General features: G+C 32.4%; 1 pseudogene; it reads right to left on the bottom strand.

The window, feature by feature from the left end:
* The window catches only part of LOC102004991, a 22,332-nt pseudogene extending 18,941 nt beyond the window's left edge, over positions 1–3,391 (bottom strand).
* Between the last annotated feature and the right edge of the window lie 1,929 nt (positions 3,392–5,320).

The following is a 5,320-nucleotide window of genomic DNA, read 5'->3' as shown; positions in this document are numbered from 1 at the left end:
TTTTCTGGCTGCATGTGATCTAAGAATTACAGAGATGATCTACTATTATGAAAATGTATTTGTAGTAGGCAAAAACGTACTAGAAATTGGTTCTTCTAGTATTATAAAAACTCTTTGTTGTCACAGAATAATTTATATACAAAAATCTCTTTTAAAAATGCTTAAATATTTTATTATTTACAAGTATTAATACCTTAGCCTTTTTACTTTTCTTCAGTTTTTAATGTGACTTTTGCTGTTCACTGATATTATAATGTTTTCAGAAGTAATAAAATCAGCATTGTCTATTTCTTTTTGGCATACTGTTACCACAGTTAGTTAGCACTTATGTTACAAAGTATTTCCATAATGTGCAGGGTTCACAAATGTCTTGTGACTCTCTGTGAGTTAATGTATCCATTTTCTATAAAGGTCTGGTAACTTTTATGTTCTTTCAGTTGTTTATCGTGTTGGTAAGCCAGTGTGCCTTCAGCTTTAAAATATGACAATGTTTACTATATTTGCCAAAACATTTATTGTATCCAGTGTCACAGGAGAGATTAGGCATTATTTTGAAGAAAAGAGAAGGAACAGAATGAACTAAAATACATAGTACAACGCTAATCTTCACTTTAAAATGTCCTTTATAAATGTGTAGAATGTCAGAACACATCTGAAAAGTAGTCAGTGATGACTTTTCGCATTTGGAAACTCATGGACATATGCTATTGGGGGAAAATGAAGTATGACTATGCCTGTGGTATTTCTGATTCTCTGTCTCCAAAGCATGAGTACTGATCTCTACTATAAATACTTTAATAAAGCTGCTATCAATCAGGTTTACCTTGCTCATAAAGAATAGAAAAAATATAAATGAAAACAAGAGATTTCCAAATTACTCAGTATTATAGTAATCAGACTACGTTGGCTATACCCCTAACTATATACACCATCCAAGGGAAAATGAGTTCAACTGGGAGTGACAGTAATCTATAATGTGTGTCACAGTGTGTGAACACAGCTGCACAGTGGATGGAAAAGATTACTTGGAGAGAAGACTGCTTCAGTCTGAGAAGCCCAGAGGGGCTGTCACTCTGTGTGAGAACCTCAGGGAAACACCTGCAGCCTGAGATCGCTGTCACTGTTTATTGGAAAGTAAAAGACAAAGAACAAAGAGGTAGGTTAAAAGCAGTAGCAACATATTGTATAGGAGCTTTTGCCATGGGACAGGGAAAAAAGCAAGATGATTCTCTACAGGAAATATGCCCATCTGATAATCTAGGCAAGCTTACGGGAGGCCATGGTAACACACTGGTCAAAGCAATCATCTCTGAGAGTAACTTGCTCTCAATTCTGCAGACTGTTGTCCTCCAGATTGTGCTCTAAACCCTAGCCACGCATTGCAGGAGCGTGGGACTGTTGTTCCAGTGTCCCTTCCTCATCACACTCGGATTTAGTCACTTCTACAGCCAGCGTATCCCCACAAACACTTTCCTTTTAATCACATTTGTATTATTTTAAAAATATACCACAGGCAAAGTCACAGATAAAAGTTGAGATAAATTTCATAAAAATTGACTCTAGTGAAAGAAAATTATAGTGTACCACCCACTCCCAAATACATGCATTTTGGAGATTTGTTCAGAGCTGTGGACTGAAGTGACCATAAATGACTCAAAAGATATAAAACAGTTCTTATCTAAGCATATAATCTCTCTGAAAAACAAGGAAAATTGAAAAACATACACAATCCAGTGTGCAAACTAGAAATCATGCTACCAATCGTTAGTGTGTGAGTAAATTCCATGAAGAGATGCTTGGAGAACCTATAGAAATTGGCTTTTGCTTAAAACCTAAAGCATAGTAACATTTGCCATTTATATGGAATGTACAGTGATAAAATACTAAATAGTACTTTATTTTTTATTAGCAATAAATAATAAAGGTAAAATTTATTAATAATAACTAGTAAAGTTAAAACTTCCTGTGCAATAAAGAAAATTTCTGAAAAAGATCTGTAAGATCTGTTTTCCAAATTATTTGAATAATTCATTAATTTGAATGATATTATTGACTGTGTATTTATAAAATCAGTAATATTTTGATCATAAATTTCTCCATTCATGATGACAGCAAATAAAAATAAAAACATCTGATGTGAAATTTGGTAATAGGTGAACAATTATCCACATATTAAAAGAGTACTACTTAATTTTGTTAAGCAACATTTTCTGACTTTATGTAGGAAAATCCTTTAATATGGTAAAGTTAAAATGCACTAGCTGCTTATAGATATCTTAATACATAGTTCATTTTTGATAAATATGATGTTGGTACCAAAAAATAAAGAAAATTTCTTATGTGATGGTATATATTGAATGCTCATGCTGTGACACAAATTATACAAATGTTTTGAGTGTATTACATAAGTTTTTCATCTTACTTTTTGATTTATGTGCAACAGAAATATATAGATTACTGTCCTACCCTGCAAACTATCTTCTGTTTTTTAATACTGGGGGTAGAATTACTTCCTTACCTGTTAGTAAGTTATCATGAAACAACACTGCGGAGTTTAGATTTGTTTTAAACAATAATAAAATAAGAAAATGACAACAACATAGACTAAAAACCAAAGCAAAAACAATAAAAATTATATATGATTTTAAAAATGATAGAAATTAACAGTGGTTTTTATATTACATATTATTATCTTCCACAAAGTTGCTCAAATGCCAGATGTAAAAATATAAGATTGATCAAACCATTGAAGAGAATAAAATATAATATAAAACAGAAATGATCAATGTGCAATATAACAACCATCGGTTAATCCCTACCATTTTGTTTAGTGAAGCTCCGTATCACTGCAGAGTTTAGACTTGGTGCCAAATTTCACTGTATGCACAGTTCATTGTTATCTACTGATCCCTACTTGTTTCAGTGCCAGACTCAAAGGTACCTGTAAAATTCTGAGATTTATTCACAATCTAAAATCACAGTTCCAACAAGATAAACAGCAATAAAATGAAAGCCAGCACCCTGCTACATGATGAAAATAGTTCAAAGTATTTTAAGGGTCAATATATTTATCTCACAATAATCATAAAGAAAGCTATTATTCATAAATTATCCCCTTAAAAATGAAAAGATAATAACAAGGAAATATACAAGTTGACAAGTAAATGTCAGAGTGAGAATATTTTGAAAAAGTGAGCATACACTTTCATAATTTTGAACATTAATCCATTGATAAAATGCCAATATGAACTGCAGGTTAAAAACAACTTATCACTCTACTAAGAAAAGCACCTAAAAATTGACATGGAATTGCTTTTGTCTCTAAATGAATATACACACTGAACTTTGTACATTACGTACCTTAAAAGTTTACTGCTGCATTCACTATGTTGATCAACAGTTTCTAAATCTCACCTTGTCTGACCTGGAACACCTGGTTAAATTTTAACACCTTATCTAACCTTGTTCATATTTCTTACCCAGTCACATGCAGCCACTGTCATGACTCAGCATTGTAAATTGTGACAATACGTTTTTTCTTCACCTATACAAAATGCAGACATTTAGTTTGACATTGGCTGTTGATTTGTCATAGATGGCTTTGATCAGGTTGAGATAAAGACCATCTATTCCTATTTTCTGTAGAGTTTTTATCATGAATGCATGTTGGACTTTGTCAAAAGTTTTTCTGCATCTACTGAGATGATCATATGGGTTTTTGTCTTTGGGTCTATTGATTTGGTGTATAACATTTATTGATTTGCAAATATTGAACCATCCCTGCATTCCTGGAATGAATCCAACTTGGTCATGGTGTATGATTTTCTTGATGATTTGCTGCATTTTATTTGCTAGCATTTTATTGAGTATCTTTGCATCTATATTCATTAGGGAGATTGGTCTGTAGTTCTCTTTCTTGATTGGGTCTTTCTCTGGTTTTGGCATCAGAATGATACTTGCCTCCAGAAATGAGTTAGGGAGAATTGCTTCTTTTTCAATTTCATTGAAGAGTTTGAGGAGTGTTGGTATTTAGTCTTCTCTGAATTTCTTGTAAAATTCTGCTGTGAATCCATCAGGGTCTGGGCTTCTCTTTGTTGGTAAGTTTTTAATCACATTTTCAATCTCATTAATTGATATTGGGTTGTTCAGAATTTTTGTATCTTCTTGACTCAACCTTGGTAAATTGAACATATGTAGGAATCTATTCATGCCTTCTGAATTTTCTATCCTATGGGAGCAAAGATTTTCAAAGTAGGTATTAGTGATCTTCTGAATTTCTGGAGAATCTGTAGTAATTTCATCCATTTCATTCCTTACTGCATGAATTTGAGTTCTTTCCTTTCTTTTTTTGATAAGATTGCCTAGGGGTTTATTAATTTTATTTATTCTTTCAAGGAACCAATTCTTTGATTCCTTTTTTTTTTTTTTGTGGGGTTTTCTTCATTTCAGTTGCATTAATTTCTGCCCTGTCTTTATCCTCCCTTCTTTGGGCTTTGGGTTTGACTTATTCTTCTTTGTCTAAAAGTTTGAGGTGCAGCATTAGATATTTATTTGCTCGCTTTCTGTTTTCTTTACATGTGAGTTCACTGCTATAAATTTCCCTTTGAGAACTGATTTCATTGCATCCCACAGATTCCAGTAAGTTGTATTTCCATTTTCATTTGTTTGTAGGTATTTTTAAATTTCTTGCATGACCCATCAGTTTGGAGATTCCTCAGAAAACTAGGTCTAGAGGTCCCATTAAATCCAGTTATCCCCCTTCTTGGTATTTCCCCAGAAGATCTGAAAATGTCATATCACAGCGATGTATATGTACCCATGTTCATAGCAGTGCAATTTGTAATGGCTAAATTGTGGAAGCAATCCAAATGTCCATCCCCTGAGGATTATGTAAGTATGTATATACAGGATAGCTAACATAGTTGTACTACTGTCTTCTATTGCTCTACAGAATGGAACACTTAATGATTACTTGTTTGATCAGTCTTGTATGTCTCTATCTGTTTTCTTGAGAAAACACTTTGAAAATATCAATAAGTAATACAACAACCATTGTTAATTTCCTACAACTTTTTCTATAACTATGTTTTGTTTATACTGTTCTTATGCTATTTTGTCAATGGATGTCTGTTAATATGTTTTCCTTCATTTATTTCTTAAAATAAATAAAAATGCAAGACAGTATAAAAACTACAAAACAGCATATAAGTTCAGGTTGAAAAAACGTAGGAGGATCATGAATCTCAAAAAATGATCCATTAGAGCCCTAAGCAGTAATTTCTTGATTATACTTCACATGCTTTGTTTTCAGAAAATAGAT

The sequence above is a fragment of the Chinchilla lanigera genome, unplaced genomic scaffold (genome assembly GCF_000276665.1).
Source record: "Chinchilla lanigera isolate Chin_1 unplaced genomic scaffold, ChiLan1.0 scaffold00046, whole genome shotgun sequence".
Classification (NCBI taxonomy): Eukaryota; Metazoa; Chordata; class Mammalia; order Rodentia; family Chinchillidae; genus Chinchilla; species Chinchilla lanigera.
Note: the sequence above shows the minus strand (reverse complement) of the source record. Positions and strands in the feature narration are given on the sequence as shown.